Source organism: Callorhinus ursinus, unplaced genomic scaffold (genome assembly GCF_003265705.2).
Source record: "Callorhinus ursinus isolate GAN/ISIS: 27379988/994484 unplaced genomic scaffold, GSC_fseal_2.0 scaffold12, whole genome shotgun sequence".
Lineage (NCBI taxonomy): Eukaryota > Metazoa > Chordata > Mammalia > Carnivora > Otariidae > Callorhinus > Callorhinus ursinus.
Window position 1 is genome coordinate 66,912,760 of NW_027397074.1, and position 18,580 is coordinate 66,931,339.

The 18,580-nt window shown below is 42.0% G+C and overlaps 1 protein-coding gene and 1 pseudogene across 7 annotated transcripts in view; one reads left to right on the forward strand and one right to left on the reverse strand.

The window, feature by feature from the left end:
• Window positions 1-18,580, reverse strand: part of GRM8 (glutamate metabotropic receptor 8) — a 752,293-nt gene that overhangs the window by 567,146 nt on the left and 166,567 nt on the right. The gene's annotated exons all lie outside the window — the stretch shown is intronic.
• On the forward strand, window positions 14,920-15,306 carry LOC112818470 (cytochrome c oxidase subunit NDUFA4 pseudogene; annotated as a pseudogene).

Genomic DNA, 18,580 nt, shown 5'->3' on the forward strand with positions numbered 1-18,580 from the left:
CTTCCTCTTGCAGCCTTCCCTGATCCCTCTTTCCACTCCTCCATCTGTGCTTTCATGGCACTTCTGCACACCACCATCCTATTCATCCGTTTTGTCAGACCATAGCAGCATCCAGCATTCCCTGTTAGTCCCCCTAACACAGACCCTGGCATAGAAGAGGCATTTAATAATGTTTATGGAATTGAGTTCAGTGATCATAGAGCAGCTCCCCCAATCTCAGTACCAAGACTGACAGAATGGTAGAGACTGCGTTGGCAGCAGAGGGCAATCATAATTCCTGTTAGGCAGAGAAGGCACACATGCCATGGGAATGACTATATGACAATGCAGTATATGGCCTTAGTTAAAAGACCACTCACTGATCCTCTCAGTAAAGAGATCCAAAGATGACTAAGCATAGCTATCAGAAGTACCCATTGTCAACAGAGGATATCAACCAGACGAGACTGTTGCCTTTCCAATTTTCAGTGACTGGTATCACAGCTTGCAATTTGCATTGCAATCAGAACATTTTAAAGGAAGAGGTGTAATAGCCTATCTAAGTATTGCTAAAGCATACATAAATGCCCATTTTTCTTGACTGAGTAATGATAAGTGGTTCAATTATTTTAGAATTAGCAGTAATTTTCCAAAGCTTTGTGAGCAGTTCATGAAGTAATGGAATTTCAAATGGTAACTTCTAGATAAACAATCAGTTAGTGAAATAGGAAAAAAATAAAAGATGTCCATATAGAAAGAAGAGCATTTATTTAAAAAATAAAAAAATTACTACATTTCTTTTTTTTACTATGTTCAGTTAGCCACTGTATAGTACATCATTAGTTTTTGATGTAGTGTTCAATGATTCATTCGTTGTGTATAACACCCAGTGCTCTAATCAGCCATTTTGATCTCATCTTCCAAATATTGTTACATCAAGCCATCTAACCATGACATATATAAGCACAACTGAAGTATTAGGCAATATCATTTATATATCTTTTTAAAAAGTCAGTGACAATCAAACTTGGATGCTGAGGATAGATATCTCATCATTTTGCTTATTTAAAAATAAAAATAAGTCAAAAATAGTGGAGAGAAAGAACAAACAGTGGCAGAAACCATCTGGATTTTGCATGACTTCATCCCTGCCAATGTTAATGGCTTTCTGCCTGTTACTGTGTTACTGATTAACCCTTTCTCTTGCCTCAGCTTTAGACCACACCCCTGGAGCAGATCCTGCTTACTTATAGACCCAACAGCTACTGCTCCTTCCTCCTTGTTGATAGATTGTTCCAGTAGCCCTGGTTGTTTGCCTCAGAGCACAGTGGCCCCTCCTGAGCCCTGCTGGGGAATCTTAGTTTAGTTAGTCTAACTGAATCTTTCTCATCCTTCTTTCCCCTCATTGCCCACCAAGAGAGCCTTTGTAGACATTTTTTTTCCTCAAATACTCCCCAACTCCCTCCACATGAAATTTTAATACCACAGATCTACTGTACATCTGTTTATGTACTGTGGCCTTTGGAGGACAACAAACCGTTGTAACATCTAAGATTTTTTTTGTCCCTGTGGTAGGCAGAATAATGGTTCCCCAAATATTTCCACATCCTAATCTCTGGGACCTGTAGATATGTTAGGTTATATGGCAAAGGGGAATTAAGGTTGCAGATGGAATTGAGATTGTTGTTCTGCTGAATTTTAGATGGAGAGATTATCTTGGATTATCCTGGTGGGTCCAGTGTAATCACAGAGTCCTTAAATGGGGAAAAGGAAGGCAGAAGATCAGAAAAGAGGAAGAGAGGATCATGAAAGAGACTCAGCTGATCATTGCTGGCTTCGAAGATGGAGGAAGGGAGCCATGAACCAAGGATTGCAGGCAGCCTCTAGAAGGAGGAAAAGGCAAGGAAATCAATTCTCTCCTAGAACCTCCAGAAGGAACACAGTCCTGCCTGCACCTTAATTATAGCTCAGTGAGACACATTTTAAGCTTCTGAGCTCCAGAACTGTAAGATAGGTCTTTGTAGTTTCTAAGCCACTAAGTTTTTGGTGATTTGTAATAGTAGCATAGAAAACTAAACCCCTCCACAACCCAAACCAATTTTTGTCCCTATGATGGCAATTCTGCCACCATTGAGAATGCATGATCTAATTCCATCATTGTATTTCTATTCCCTACTTAAGTACTGAATTAGAAAGAGGCATGTGAAAGAATTCTGGCCAAAAAGACATGATAGGGAGTCTTCTGGAGGTTTCTAAGAAGGGACTTTTTTCTTTTGATTTTGAAAAAAAAAATGGAAATAACCATAAAGAGAAATCTCCTGTTGTTTCTCTACAGATGTTGTCATTTACATGAAATACTTAGACCTGTTACAATGAGACAAGGAGGGCAGGAGGATGAGGAGGAAGCCCACGTGCTAAAGACAGTAGAGCAGAAAAATGGAAAGAAGCTAAATCCTTGCTGCTTTCATTGGGCATTGACATAACCAACCCTGGAATTGACATACCTCCTGCCTTCTTGTTAGGTAGGAAGATAAATGCACTTGTTATCTAAGCCAGTTTTGGATTGGGTCCAAGGCTTGCCATCAAAAGCAGCCTTTCTTCCCTTTACCAGAAATGTACTCAGTGTGTAAACAAAACACCCACCGCTAGGTATCTCCTCATTAGCTGAAAATTAGTATGGTCAACAGAAATATTTGAAGTAAGAGATCACTTCAGTCTGAGAGATGATAAGAATGAAATGCTAATTAGAGATGTTGAGAGACAGTTAAAACTCCCTTGAACAGCACAGAAGGTCCTCTTTGAGCTGGCCTTTGCCCATATTCCCAGCCTATTCTCTCTCACTTACCCATCTCCCCAGCCCCCGGCCTGAATTCCTGCAGCTCAGTCACACTGAACAACTTGCCATTGCAAATACATGCCTCTCCATACCTGTGCAATTGAATGATCCCTAGAGCCCTTTTTACCTGGCCAATACCTTCCCATTCTTCACAATTCAACTCCTATTGGCTTCATGAAACCAACACTGCCATCAGCCCTGCCCAGAGAGAATTAATCATTCATGATATTCCTTTACCTATGTTCCCACAGAATCTTAGGCACATCTTCATCTGCACTTTTCAAATTGTTAGAATTGCTGTGATTGTAGGAACCAACATCCAACTCCCCTCTCACTAACCTGAGCTCTAAAGGCAAAACCTGTGGCCTTCGTATGTAACCTCTGCTCCTAGTACTGCATCTGGCTCTGAATGGGAGGGAAGAGGGAAAAGGAAGAAGGGAGGGAAGATAAATATGAATGAGAGAGTGTGAGTCTACAGCTTGGATGAGACATCAGAAGTGAAGATACCATTTGGGGAGCAATCAGCACACAGATGATAGTTGAAAGGGAAAGCCTGGATGAGATTGCCAAGAAAAGTTCCTTCAGAAACATTTACCACTGGGGTGGGAGGCAGTTTCCAGAAGAAGGGATCAGCAGTGGTGGATGATGCCGAAGGATCAAGAAGGAAGGAAACTGAGTAAAGGCCTTGGACTTGGTCTCTGAGAGATAACCTCCAACAAAGTAATCTCACTAGAATGAGAAGAGAAGAGGACAAATGGCAGGGAGCTAAAATGAGAGTAAACACTGAACTGGTGTGCCCATGGTGAGCACACGCTGCGTGTGCAAGTGTTTGACCAGGAAAGGAAGGGAAAAAATATATGACTCCTTGTCTTCTTTTGTTCCATACTCATATAGGCTGATAATCCTGAAAACATTTTTATTTAATTAAAAAAAAAATACTAATGCCTTTATACATTTTGGTCCATTCAGGACTAAGACCTGTAAGGATTTTACCAAACAAGTCATCAGGTGCCTATCCTGAACAAAGGAGAATATAAAATATAGTTCTCTCTAAATTGGGCTGGTTTGGCAGCCTGGAGATTAGCTACATGGTCTGGTTTCAAGGATAGGCCTCTGCTTCAGGAGAAAAGGCGCAAGATATGAACCAGCACACCTGAGTCCCAGTACTAGATTTTCCATGAACTCATACTATGGCCTTTACTATGTCATTCATCTCTCTGGACCTCAGTTTCTCCCTTTCGAATCTGCTGTGGTTCTCTGATCCTACTCATTGGTACTGGGAAACAATTAGACCTTTCAATGAACATTTGCCTATTAGTTCAATGTGCAAAGCATTAAGCTAAGAGGCTAATTCTTCTAATGGAAAACTCTGATCCCTATTATCACATAAATCCCTCCTGGGAAAGGTAACAATCTGAGCTTTTATTATCATTAACACTAATGTGGAAATGTTTCCTTGGTTATAATAATAAGGGCAAACATTTCTTAAGAGCTTACTGCATGCTAGACCTCAAGTTTAAAACTTTATATGATTTTCTTTTTTAATCATCACAAAAACCATAGCGGTGAAGGCTATTGTTATCCTCAGTTTACAAATGAGGGAAATGAGTCTTAGAGAAGTCACCTACCTAATGTCATCACATAGTGGTATCACTGGGCAACTGCCAGACCAATGGCCTCAAAGCCTGTTGTATTAGTCAGGGTTCTCCAGAGAAGCAGAATCAATAGGACGTGTAGATAGACAGGTAGAGAGGAAGAGAGGTAGACAGGGATTTATTTTAAGGAACTGGCTTATGCAGTTATGGAAGCTGGCAAGTCCAATTTCTGCAGGGTGGGCCAGTGGCCTGGAGGCCCACAGAAAAGCTGTCGATGGTACAGTGCAAGTCTGAAGACTGCTGCAGAACTCCCTCTTGCTGGGAGGAAGCCAATCTTTTGTTCTATCCAGGCCTTCACCTGATTCGATGAGGTCCACCCACATTAGGGAAAGCAATCTGCTTTACTCAAAATCCACTGATGTAAACATTAATCTCATCCAAAAACATCCCTGTAGAATGTATTCAATAATCTTTTTAAAGGTATTAGTTTACTCTAAAACATTTCCTTTTGTTTTTCTCATTTGGATTAATAACAATCATCCACATAATTGTCAGAAGTTTGAGAGTTATCGCTGACTCTCTCTTCTCTCTCACACTGTACATCCAATTGCTTGCAAAAACCTACTGATTCTACTCCCTAACAGTTCTCCTATTTGTCATCTCACCTACATCCTCGCTACCACAGTTTTATTTAAGGCCTTGTCACTTGTTGCCTGGACTATTGCAATAACCTACTAACTCATCTTGCTGCCTACAGATGGATTGGGTTTCTCTGCCCATCTTTCAACCTGCTGTCAGAGGGGCCTCCCTAAAACACAAACCTGGCCATGTTTCTGCCCTGTTTTAAATCCTTCAATAGACCTGTCTCCTTGGTTTGGTAAACAGGTCCCTTACAAGCCTGTTCTCATCTATTTTCCAGTCTCATCTTCCATCATCCACCCATAAACCCCCAGATTCCTTGCACCCTGCCTTGCAAAAACATTGGCGCTCCCTTAAAATCGCCATACTCTTTCTTGGTTCCACACTTTTGCAAATGCTGTCCCCCTCTGCTTCAAATGCCAGCCACCTTTATCCCCAAATCAGTTCAAACATCATTTCATGAGAATGTTTCCCGAGATTTTCTGGGCAAAACAAAGTACTTTCATACATTCCCTCCCAGAGCCTCAGTATAGAAATTTTCCAACCACAGAAAGTAACTCCCAGTCTAGAATGTAAATCCCCAGAAGATAGTGTTGTGTTCTGTTCATGTTGGTAACCTCGACACCTAACAACATAGTACCTGGATATATGAGACCAGGTACTTTATAAAAGTATTAAGAGACCTTAGCAGAAATATGACCTTCTACAGATCACATTTGTGGTCCCCTCACCCCTTAATGGATAAAAAAAAAAATTCTTGTAATCTCATAATGTAATACAGAGCTTAAAAATCACTGAAGGTATCAAGATGCAGCAAGTAGCCCCATTTTTCCTTGGAAAGGATTATACGATATTTTTTGCCTTGCAAGGGTTAAAAAAAAAAAGTTTCCCAACCTCCAAGAAGAGTTGGTATCCAAGAAAGGAATGATTGCCAGAATAATGAAAATGTACAGAGCTAGACTGGGCTGCACTTGCAAACACAAAGATCTTCAGATACAAAACAGGTTAGGGGGTAGAATCTTTTGAAGAGATAGGCTGAACTATAGTCTTCTTGCTGTATCCAACAGCTATGCACTTGAGTAACTGAACTGTCGGAGTAAACTGGGGAACTTTAGGTATACTCCAGACCTTGTTAGTTATGGTAAACAACACATGAAACCACAAGCCACCTTCATTATAGAGGAGATAGCTTTATAGTTCTCTGCAAACACAAAACCATCGACAATGTGGGGACATGAAGTTGTAATGAGCCTTAGATTCTGTAAGTCATTAAAATAAAGCAGTGACACAGTTGTGCCACACCGACAGAAAGGATGAGAAGGTAAATTGTTGAGGGAGATAGTGATTGCAGGCCCTATTCACCATGGCCCATTCTGAGACTATTGAGAAGTGTTTTTGTCCCACCACTAACACTCACCCATCTTGGTCCCTGTTTAGGAATCGCTGCTACTGAAGGCTAGTGAAGGAAACACCCCAGTTCCAATGACATTGACATTCAGACCATTGAAGGTTTCAAAGTAAGAACAGAATAGCAAGTCTTTATTACCACCAACATGGAAAAGGTATGAGATAAAATAATGCATACCAAAAATGTTGGGAAATCAAAAACATAAATCCCATTGACGGACCGGGTCCATAAAATTGATCATAAAATTGAAATGAGGAAAAATAACAAAGGCATGTATGCCAGAGGAAGCAAATTAAACTTTATTTTTATAATTGAGAATTCCAATGCAATCTTGTGTATTTATCAATAGAAATCCTGAACTCCATGGAGCACATATTGCTTGAAATGCTAACATCTGCCCGCTTGGTCTCCAACTACTTACATGCCCTCTTCCTTTAGTACCCAGCCCAATGCATCCCCTCTAGAAGGCCCTCCTGTAACACTCCTGATTGGAACCAATCACCTCATGCTCTGCACTTACACAACTCATGACCTGCATCTCCCTCCAGAAATTCTTTTTTTTTTTTCATCTTGTCTCTAAGTTCTTGGAATCTTACCTCATATCACATCCATCTCTGTGCCCCTCCTTGATGCCTGTCACAGTGCCTTGCCTACAGCCCGCATGCAATACATCTCATCCAATGTGACCAGGGGATATCTCCTATCGTAGCATATATAAAAGAAACCAGAGTTTCCTGTTCCACGTTCATTAATCAAGTCCTACCTCCAGCTTTTTGTTTACAAGCAAGGGAGAGAAAAGCTGAACTACAAGTTCATGCTGCTGAGATCAAGACCCAAAGCATATGGTGACCCACATGGAGGGCCCTATACCAAACACCAGGGAGAAAATCAAGGTTTCTCCAAGGAAAAATTAAATGGGGAAAAAAGGAGAAAACACCATAAATTAAGGACAGATACTGTAGCCATCCCAAGCCAGGAATACCCCTGCTGGTGCTTCATTAACCACTCCAGGATGTTAAAGTAGGACTAGGAAGTTGGGGCACAGGGAGAAAAGGCACAGAAGGGCAGCAGAGAAAAAGGCAGCCATAGCCCAACCCCCTTTGCCACTGCAGGGTTCTAGCCTAAAGCAGCCCCAAGCTGTGGGATGGGAGAAACTTTCAGTTTGCTGAATTTCAAAGTTTTATTCCACTGGACTGGACATTTTAATAACTGAAATGAGGGCGCCTGGGTGGCTCAGTTGGTTAAGCAACTGCCTTCGGCTCAGGTCATGATCCTGGAGTCCTGGGATCGAGTCCCGCGTCGGGCTCCCTGCTTGGCGGAGAGTCTGCCTCTCCCTCTCACCCTCCTCCCTCTCGTGCTCTCTCTCTCTCAAACAAATAAATAAAATCTTAAAAAAAAAAATAACTGAAATGAGACTTTTCATATATTTAGAAGTGACTAGAGAATTAAAAGCATGAGACCAAGATACCCTCCAGAGGGGAGTGCTGGGGAAACTAGACCATCACATCTAAAGAATTAGTAGGAAGAAGAAAAATAATGCTATTTAAAAAATAAAGTTACTTAAAATAAAGCAGTTGTAATTTTAAAATAAAGAAGTGGCACAATGTATTATATTCAATATGCCAGTTATATTTACACGTTTTAAGTCAGATCTTAATAATAGGGCTTCCCCAGAGTGCTTTTCTCTCAAGACTCATAGAGCACAAAAGGCTTCCATATTACTTGACAGTCCCACAGATAATTCCATTTTGGGGGGAGATTCCTTCTTTTAATGAAGAAACTAAAAAGTCATTGATTTAGAAACCATAGAAAGAACTAAAATATCTTTTTTGAAAACAGGATTGAGCCATGTTTATGACAGCCAGACAGAATGTTCTAGTTCTTTCCTTCTGACCTGAGCTCTGATTTCTGTCCAATTAGTTGGTGTTCAGAACTGGCCCATAGCTGAGAGGCCCTATCAGGCAGCAATCTGAGTGTTGTATGATCTGTGCTATTTTCACAGATTGAACTCCATTAGTGGTGGTGGTGGGCAGTCCTTATCTTGCCACAGACAACGGCTGAGTAGTAGACATGACTCCCATCAGTGAGCATGAAGCCTCTGGGTTAATCCTTTGGTTACCAATACACTAGGGTTGAGAGAGGCAGGACAAAATGCAGATCCTTTTCAAAGTAGAGGAGAATACCTCAACAGAAGCCTTTTCTTGTCCTTGAAACTGTTTTATTTGTTGTTGTTTAGATGGAGGCCAAACCTATGTTTGACAAATATTATGATTCATGGTTACTTTTAAGTCCTATTTTTTCAGGAAAATTTAGCTTCTTTAACTTAATTTAACATACGTTGATAGAGTTCTCCAATGCCCCAGGCACGGATGAATAAGACTAGGTTGCTGATTCCCCTGAGAAGGTCACAGTCTAGGTGGGAGGCAGAGATGTCAACAGACGGGCACCACACAGTGTGTGCCATGAACATCTGTGCAATTCACTTGCCTGGCAGCCTTTTCTCCTTGTTCTAGGAGAGCACCTCAATTTAGCTTTGAGGATTGACCCCTCCCTCTGGCTTTGACCTTGTGTTTCAAGTGGGGCTTACCCCACCTGCCTCCTCCCAGCTCCAGATGGGCATGTGACTCATGTGAAGTCCAAGGTGAACAGTGCCTTCCCTAGCCCACAGTGGTTGCTTGAGTGATGGACTATAACCCAACAAGGCGGGGCCAAGCCTAGACCTCTGCTGGAACTGATGGGTGGGAACTAAGATTGCCAGAGTGGGTTGAATGGTATACTCCCAGAAGACATGTCCATCTAGAACTCAGGATTTGGTCTTATTTGCAAGAAGGATCCCTGCATATATAATTAAGGGAGGAAACGCAAGATGAGAACATTCTGGATTAAAGTGAGTCCTATCTCCAGCAATAAGTGTTGTTATAAGAAACAGAAAAAAATACACAAACACAAAGAGAGAAAGGTGATGTAACAATGGAGAAAGAGATTACAGTTATGCAGCCACAAGCCAAGGAATGCCAAGAATTGCTGGCAACCACCAAAAACTTGGAGAGAGGCATGGAATGGATTATCCCTCAGAGCCTCCAGAAGGAGCCAACTCTGCCAACACCTTGATTTCCAACTTCTGGCTCCACAATTGTGGAAGAATAAATTTCTGTTGTTTTAAGCCATACAGTGTGTGGCAATTTGTTAAGGCAGCTCTGGGAAACTGGCAGTATATAATCCCACAGCTGCTGGTGGCCATCTTCCCACCACGTGGAAGAAACCTGAGGATAAAGCCAACATGCAAGAAAGCAGAACTCAGAGCTGGAACTCCTTCCTGTTGACTTCATTTTAAAATGCAGAGCTGAGCCTACCTGAAGTCAGATTTATTCCTAGACTTTCTAAGTTTCTGAACCCCAAAATCCCTCATTGGTTTGAGTCCAGACGGAGACAGTGAAATAAATGCTCTCTTTACTAAAGGTGTGTACAAAGTGTTGCAATCTCAGAAAAGAGCTCAACTAACACTACTTAAGGGAATCCAGGAAGGCTTCACAAAGTATCATTAATGCTGGGTCTTAAAGAACAAAAATAGCTTTAGGCAGACATGGAGGATGCAGGATTTCCAGAAAATGGAAGAGAATCCACAAAGGCACATTAAAAAATGTTCAGGTCATAAGGTGTGGCATGGAACACAGTGAGTGAGGGGAGAAGGAAGGAAAGGTAAGAAATTAGGCTGTTTGAAGAACATTGTCTCCTTGTTCTCCCTGCAGCTTGGCAAGGCAAAGATGAGAAACATGACTGCAGAAACCAAAGTCTGCGACCTCAAAAGAAAAATAGCAAGTGGTAGTAAAAAGAACACGATTTTCCCTTGGTTTTCAATGAGTTATTCTAAGGAGAGTCTTGGATTTGGAAACAATAAGACGGGGGGGGGGGTGGTGAGCAAGAGAGGTTCCACTTTCCATTGAAGCTTTATTGAGACTTTGGTAAGCAAATATGCACATTTAATAGATATGATGCATGTTGGAATTTGCAAATCAAAAGTTATCAGGTCAAATCATAATTTTGCATACTTTAAATGAAAGATGTACTAAACCTAATTTTTAGAGACCAAAGTGTCAAATCACCCATTTCTATGACCCTTGACTATGTGGACTTGGGAGTGTTTCCAGAATCGCCACTGTATTACAAGAGCACAAAAATGTTCAGAAAACTGCATAATGATTAATGAGTCTTAAAATGAATCAGTAATATGAGTAAAATAGCAACAAGAAATATGAGTAAAGAAGAAAATGTTCGAAAATATTAACAAGAACACTCTAAACTTCAGGTCCTCCTAGCACTCAGGAAAAACAGCAATAAAGATCTCTAAATGGATTTTGTTTAAAAAAAAAAAGATAATAGCAACCTGGGGGACACTTACCTTTTTGTTCTTTTTCACTTAAGTATTAGTTGAAGTGAAATTTTGCCAGGAAATAATTCACTTGACATCCCCCCCCCCACCAAGAAATACCCTTTTAGGAGAGCCGCCCAGTCATGCGGGACACACCCATCCCAATCTAAGTGCCCCAGGACATACCCGGCTGCTGGCCAACACGTCTTAAAGGACTTTTGTTTCAGTGGCTTAGATGCCCATAGCAGCAAGTCACCTTACTCCCCCAGGCCCGGAACTTCAGTTGTACTTGTGCCTAAGCCAACTCTCACATCTCCCTGCCTTTACCCCCATCCTAGTCCAAGCCAACCTCAGGCCTTGCCTGCAATGAATTTCTAATTCATCTTCAGCTTCCGTCTTGCCCTGCAATCCAGTTCCTACACATGATCCCCTTAAAATCTCAATCATACCATGCCACCCTCCAAATCAAATGCCTTCAAAGGTTTTCCATTGCTTGAAAATAAAATCCACACATTCTGCCATGGTCTACAAAACCAGTCAATCATGCCTTTGACTGATGTTCATCTCATGAGCAGCTACCCTTTTCCTTGCTGGGTTCTAGCCACACCAGCTTCCCACATATCTCACAAATAAACTGTAAACATGCATTTATTTCTTTCTTAATTAGACACGATTTATAACTATTAGCTTGAATTTATAATTATTAGTTTGTTTACTGGCTTTCTTTTAAAATCAGTCTCCTCACTAGAATCTATGCCCCGTGAGGCCAAAGACCACATATGTGAATTCTCAGCACCTAGCACAATCCTTGGAACCTCATATTGGCTCCAATCATTTGTCGAATGAATCAGGAATAAACAAGCTCCCCAGGGCCCGAAGTCATGGCTCTAAATACCAGAAGCCATATACCTTTAGGACATCTTACAGTCATGAATCATACCACACACTTATACCCGGAACACTCAAAGGCAGTTGAAAGAGGAGTAATACATTCAACACATTTACCTACCTTCTGATATTGCATCCACCTATTTGTCAGACCTCGCAGAGCTCTAAACCTTAACTCAACTTTGCCCCACCAGAACTATAGGTCGTGTCTGGTTCTGGTTCTCAGAATCAAGTTCACCAATCTGGGCATCAAACATGCTGTCATCTACTTAAGCTACTGCTTCTGTTTCCCAACTTAAACCTGGCCTTGAACTCTGGTTTCCTAGTTCTCCTTCCTTCCCATGAAACTTCCCATTGTAGAGCCATCCTGCTGCCCAGGCCCCAAGTCTCCCAAATGCCAGAAGGTAGGATGTGATGCTGAATCCTGACCCTAGGCAGGGTGCACCCCCTTCCATGTGGACTGCTAGCCTGTCCATCTACCTACATCTCCCAAACTACCTCCTTCCTGATATCCTGTCACCAGGATACACTTACCTGCCTTGTGCTCATTTATCTACTCATTCAACAAGCATTGTTAGAACCTCTTCTAGACCCACAGTACTATACAAGGATAAATAAGGTATGCTCTCTACCTCTGAAGGAAGACAAAGAAGTAATTAAAATACAAAGTGGTAAGATATCTATTTGTAAAGTACCTGGAAACTGACCAAGTGTTCATAGTTGCCCCTTCTACTTTGTCTTGACAAAACTTAGATCAGGCTTCTCTCCTTCCTACATGCCTCAGAACTCTGTCTGCCCCCAAATCTGAGCAAGCACTGAAAAATGGAACATGTCCCCTTATTAGTTTCCCTGGGGAATTGGTTGACCACAAGAGGAGACTTTCCTATCAGACATCACTAGTCATTTCCACTTTGCTTGCCCAAACTTCCCTTTTAAAAATCTCCATTAAGCTTTTGCTTATTCCTCTCTACCCTGTAAAAGAAAAGACTTTTTCCCCTTCGATTTTTTCATGTTTGCAGATTTCTGAGATAGGAGCATTCTCTATTACAATAGTCTTTCTTCTGAATAACGTCTTTCCTTATCCATGTCTAGATTCATTTTTATTTGACAGCACACAGAGAAGAGAACCCTAACTTAGCTGGGAGAAGGAAAAGGAGATCAGAGAAGACTTCTGGGAAAGAATCTGAGAACAGAAGAATAAGGAAACATTAACCAGACCAATGTAGGGGAAGTCAGGAATTCCAGGCGTGCCACACGGCAGGAAGTTCACATTACTCACCTGGGAACATAATTTCTTGATCTATGCTCTGTACGCCTGAATGGCACTCACCCCACTGGCACCTGGTGCTGCTCCCAAACACCTGCCCCAGGGAGCGGGCCTGTCTCCCTCCTTGGTCCAGGTCTGTCCCTCTGCACACCCACACAAACACATACATGTGTACTTTTCCTCCAAACATATGTCCCTTCCCTCTCAGCATGCCATGGAAGCCTCCAGAACACTGAGGGGATCTAGTTATTGATGTGACAGATGCAGGCCCCTTCTCCACATTTTCATGGACTCTCAATCTCAGGCATCTCACACTGGTTTTGGCTCAGGCTGAGTTCCCATAGCCTAGAGATAGGAGACTAAAAGAACATGAGAAATGTAAAGACAGTAAGCTTAACTAGAAATCCCACAAGGGCAGGAACCAGGTCTGACTGGTCCAACACCATATCCATAACCTCCCAGGAGCAGGGCCCACACACACAGTAGCTACGCAAGTATTTGTTGAATAAACTGTCACATCAGCTCACATGAATAGTTCCACTGAATGCAGGATTCCTTCTGGCAATAGCATCATGCGTAATTTTGAAGGGGAACACACTGGTTGCCCTTCACGAAATCAAACACAAAAGGCTGGCAATGTACTCTGTGCATCCCACTTTCCCTTAATAGTCCATTATGTGCATGCCAGCCGTGATACGTGATGCAAATGTGGCCCCAGAGTCACATGGCCCTGAGTACCACAGCCTTGGAAGTGTATCTGAGCTGCTACGAGAGGCTTTTTTCCCCTCTCTCTCTCATTGCTACAATGCCAGAAGATATGTTTAAATCATTACTTAAAATTCTTTCCTGACGAAACCTCTTCCCAGAGCTGTTAACAAGAAACAAAATGTGCTGACTTGAGTTTCACTTTCTCTCCTTTCCCCTGCCTTCCCCTTGTGGGACCCCCAGTGAGTCATGGAATGGCTCTGGTCAGGTAACACTGAAAAAAGCCAAGAAAGAAGCCCAGTATCTGTCAAACATGCAGAAGTTAGAGAACAAAGACTGTGCAGCATGGTTTTGCTAAGGGACACGACCCCAGAAATAACTGGCACCTATTTCAACAAACTGATTGTACTATTCTTGAGCCATTTATTTTCAAGGAAACCATAATTAGTGCTTAGTTGATAAGTAATAGAATAAACTGGGAAAACACACTCCTAATTCTCAGGCCAACCTTTTCAGGCCTACAAAAGTGACATAAATGGATTCTGATGCTTCTTCATTTCTGCAGGAGGGTATTTTTATATTATGTTCTCCTATCGACACAGTGAAGTACAAATTGCACCTTAAAGCTCCCATCTAGTGCTACAGTTTCCAAGCAGAATGGCTTTAATGAGGAAAGTACTTTGGAAAAGGAAATAAAAGAATGTGATTTCTTTAGGGCTAGGCAAAGGAGGAGAAGCGCACACTTGTCATGACTCGGGCATTCAGTTTTGAGGCATGCAGAGACCAGCTGCAAGGACAAGGGGAAACAAGGTTGCTTAACCTGGTTATAAAAGCTGATGCCTCAGGAGAAACTGAGTAGCCCAATGCCCAGAATCCAAAGAACCAGGACTAATGTGGGTTTGATTCAGAAAGAACCCCATAAATCCAGCAGCCATCGTTGGTGTTATGGATTGAACTGTACCAGAAAAACTCATATGATAACTCCTAGTAATTCAGAATGTTACTTTATTTTCATTGCAGTTGTAATTAATTAAGGGTCGTTACAAATGTGATTAAGATGAGATCATACTCATATGAGGTCATCTAATATGAAGTCATATTAGATTAGGGTGGGCCCCTAATCCTATATGACTGGTGTCCTTATAGAAAGGGGAAATTTGGAGGGATTACTTAGTGCCGGGCCTTCCACGTTTGGTTTTTTCTTCTCCTGGACAGGAGGCCTCTGCTGCAACCATGTTATGCCAGATCATTGGTCAGGCCAAGAAGCACTGGAGCTTGATCCCCCTCTTCGTATTTATTGGGGCAGGAGGTACTGGAGCAGCACTGTATGTCCTGCGCCTGGCATTGTTCAATCCAGATGTCAGTTGGGATAGGAAGAATAACCCAGAACCCTGGAACAAACTGGGTCCCAATGATCAATACAAGTTCTACTCAGTGAATGTAGATTACAGCAAACTGAAGAAAGAAGGTCCAGACTTTTAAATGAAATGTTTCACTATAAAGCTGCTTAGAATGAAGGTCTTCCAGAAGCCATCCACACAATTTTCCACTTATCCAGGAAATATTTCCCCTCTAAATGCACAAATCAGGTTGGTGTATTGTTTTGGGGTTTACACTGAATAATAAATATCTGAAACTTGGGGAAAAAAAAAGAAAGAAAGGGGAAATTTGGACACACACACACACTCACACACAGAGTGAATACCTTGAAGATGAAAACAAAGATCAGAATGATATGTCTACATGCCAAAGAACACCAAAGATTGCTAGCAAACCACCAGAAGCCAGGGGAGAGGGATAGAACAAATACTCCTTTACAATGCGCAAAAGGAACCAATCCCGCAGATACCTTGATCTAGGACTTGAGCCTAGACTGATGTTGTTTAAGTCACCCAGTTTGCTGTACTTTGTTATGGTAGCCCTAGAAAAGTAATATAGTTGGTGATGAGAGTTAGGTAGCAGGAAAAAATAACTCAAAACAGGGACTGCACTACTGAAATGACAGATCCTGTCCCTTCCCAAGAATTTGCCTGGCAATCTCTGGAAAAGAACCTCACACCATCATCTGAGGCTAAGCTCTCTTATTCTAGGGATAGGACACTAAAAGGATGTGGGAGATGTAAAGGCAACAAGCCAGAGAGGGTCAGGGACCCCAGGACATATCAGGGGCCCACTCTACAGGCAGGGCTGTGCTCAGCAACTTTATGCAGAGTCAGATTGCAACCGCTGTGCAAGAATATAGGCAGGCCTGGACACCCCCACCCAATCAGGTGAAAGAGTTGACAAGGAATCAGCAGTGTGTCATGGCCCAAACCTCAGAGTTCAGAGTCGGGGGCAGAGCCCCATTCCCAGGGATCCAGAGTATGAGTCAAGGATGGGATAATACAGTAGGTTTGCAGTGACCTAGAGAGGGGATCAGGGCTCACCCTGGAACCACCAGGCACAGGGTCTATCATGGTCAAAACATTTCAAACCCTGGAAATTTGTGGGCTGAGGTTGAGGAAAACTGTTGGCCCTGGCTCAGACTCAGGAACTGAACAAAGATGAAAACACTGCCAAAGGCATCGGTGATGCTGGGTAGGAGTGATCAGGGAGAACAGCTAATGTGAGAGGGCAAGTCATACACTTGTCCATCAGTGGATACACCTGAGTAATCATCAAAAGATCAAGAAATAAAAATGGTCAAAAAGCTATATACATTTTACAGCTATTAAACATTTCACAAATAAGCACAACATTCATTACAAAGTCGGTATATTCCACATTCAATTCTTTGTGCTGCCTCTTCTTCAGGAAACTATGTTTCTGTTGGAGTTATCTAAATTTCACTTCCCATCACATGGTGTACCGTCTTTCAGCTTAAGTTTCACAGACTGCCACCCTCCACTGTGTTATGCCAGGTCTTTTTGTTACATGAACTGCAGGATGCCCTTTTTGGGGCAATGTGTTCTTGGGCAATGCCCAGAAATGATACCTCTGTTAAGGCAACAATCACATCCATTTGTAATGGTTTGCTTGCATCTCTGAGTCCTCTGATACACAGTGCCCAGCTAGGAAGCAGAAGCCATGATTCATCTCTATATCCTAAGCCTAGCACAAGCATGTCCTGATATAGGGTGTGTGCACAATAAATGCTAGCTGAATAGATTAATATTTAGGTTGAAAAAGGAAGAGAAAGAGAACAGTGTTCCAAGGCTGACTCATATTTAAGTAACTCATGCATTCAACTATGTGCCAACACTATTCTAGGTAACAAATCAGTCAGGCTAAAAAATAGTAATAATAGGATTGGTCACTGCTAGGAGGTACAAAGCAAGATTCAGGAATAAGGAGCACTGGCGGCCTTTAATTGAGCACTTGTTTGGACCTCACTCTGCCTTATTTGCTCATCAAGCAAACTGGATACAGATTCAGGGCAATAAGACCCCTCCTTTGTTACCCACTGGTGAGAATGAACTCCTAACACAAACAGGTTAACAATGATTGAGCATTTACCATGTGCCACACATCGTCATGTATGATCTCATTCACATCTTGCACAGTTGTTAAATCCATTACGCAGATGAAGAAATTGGGGCACAACAAGATTAAGTTACCCAAGGTCTCAGAGCTAGGATATGACAATTCTGGAATTCAAACCCAGCTCAAGATAAGTATTTAATTACTCCCTAGCATTGTCTGACCTGAGAGCTTAGAGGTGGTCTCCACCTACAAACTATAGGCTTTGGTATTTGCCAGTAAGAAAAAACTGAATTCTAAGTGGCTCAACAGTATGGAAGTCCCTGAAGTTTCCCACTTCGATTACACATTAGGAAAGAAAATGGATAAACTGTTCTTGGAAACATCTCTCCCTTTCAGATCCCAGAGCCTGAGCAAGCCTGCCGTCTAGGGTCACAATACCAACACATCCATGAATCTGGTGACAATGGTCATTTAACAGACATTCATAAAGCATCTGTTATGTGCCAGGCACTCTGCTGGATGTTGGCATGGGGGTGGGTATGTGGTGGCGGGGGTCTATCCCCTGAGAAAAACACAATCTGGGAGAAGATGGATACAGAGAGGTCAGGATTACAGTCAGAGTGCCAAGTGGTGCCAAGGGACCTACAGGAGCACATCTCTGAAGACAAGGCAAGATATTCCAGACTTGTCCTGAAACCTCAACTCTTCTAAGTGGCAACTAAACAACCAGACCCAAGCAAAGACAACTGTCAGGTGACACAATAAGTAACATTGTGTCACCTGACAAGAATAAGACTTAGGGTAGAAGACTTACCATAGTGGTTATGGAGACTAATAAGGAGAACAAAGAGGGGAAGGTGTCAGGAGCTTCACAAAATCCTCCTTTCTGATCTCTATGATCTCTTAGGAAGAACATAAATAAGTTTGAAGGTAATTAATGAATCAAGTCAAGCCCTCTCTGGCTATTTATCCTACACACCAGGCAGTACATCTACTACCCTCGTAATATGTAGATTTGCCACACACTGGGGAAAAAAATCCATCTTTATCCCCATTCCTTTCACTAGTAATACCTGATATCAAATAGCATGTTAGAGTTTATGAGTAATATTCATCAGCTTTATATCATTTAATGACCACTGAGGAGAGGGCTCCCATTTTTCAGACAAGAAAATTAATCCTCAAAGTCTCATAATTGAAGAAGAGAGATTTAAACAAGTTCTTGACTCCAATGTGGGTTCCACTGCATCAAACTGCCATTGTTTACGAAACACTTAACTACAGCATTAAGAATCATAGGTCTGAAAGCACTTTTTGAATGTTGTTTGCTATTTCACATTAACAGCAGCTGCTGCTACTTAGCAGTTCCTAAGCCCTAAATATTAAGAAAGGCCAAGGTGAAGAACAGCCTTGAAATGATGCTCTATTTGAT